We start from the raw sequence: 394 nt of genomic DNA, 5'->3' as shown, positions 1-394 counted from the left end.
CGAATGACCGATAGGCAAACAGATAAACAATTTGATAAATTGGTAGAAATCTATATATATCACTCTACCACTTCGAGAGTAGCGGGAAATGAATGCAAACTCCCTAACTCGACCTACGGCGGGGAAGTTGACCCCGAATTCCCTGTTGAACAGCCTCTCTAAAACCCTCCTCAAGAGACGCAGCTCAAGAGAGCACGCACGCACCTGGCAGGATATGCTCGAGATGTTAACATTTACATCCACTTATCACAGGATGTTACAACTGCCGCTGGAATCCTATGACTTAAGCTTAACGACACCAGGCTGGATGTAACAATGGCACATTTGGCATAAATATTCACGCGTGCAAACACATCCATACGAGGAACATAAAGAAAACACCTAAAAAAAAAAT

At 43.4% G+C, this 394-nt stretch overlaps 1 protein-coding gene across 1 annotated transcript in view; it reads right to left on the bottom strand.

Annotated features, from left to right (window-relative positions):
• The window catches only part of LOC119592501 (membrane metallo-endopeptidase-like 1), a gene marked incomplete at its 3' end in the record, with an annotated part of 17,484 nt that overhangs the window by 10,526 nt on the left and 6,564 nt on the right, over positions 1-394 (bottom strand).

The sequence above is a fragment of the Penaeus monodon genome, chromosome 30 (assembly GCF_015228065.2).
Source record: "Penaeus monodon isolate SGIC_2016 chromosome 30, NSTDA_Pmon_1, whole genome shotgun sequence".
NCBI classification, from domain to species: Eukaryota; Metazoa; Arthropoda; class Malacostraca; order Decapoda; family Penaeidae; genus Penaeus; species Penaeus monodon.
Note: the sequence above shows the minus strand (reverse complement) of the source record. Positions and strands in the feature narration are given on the sequence as shown.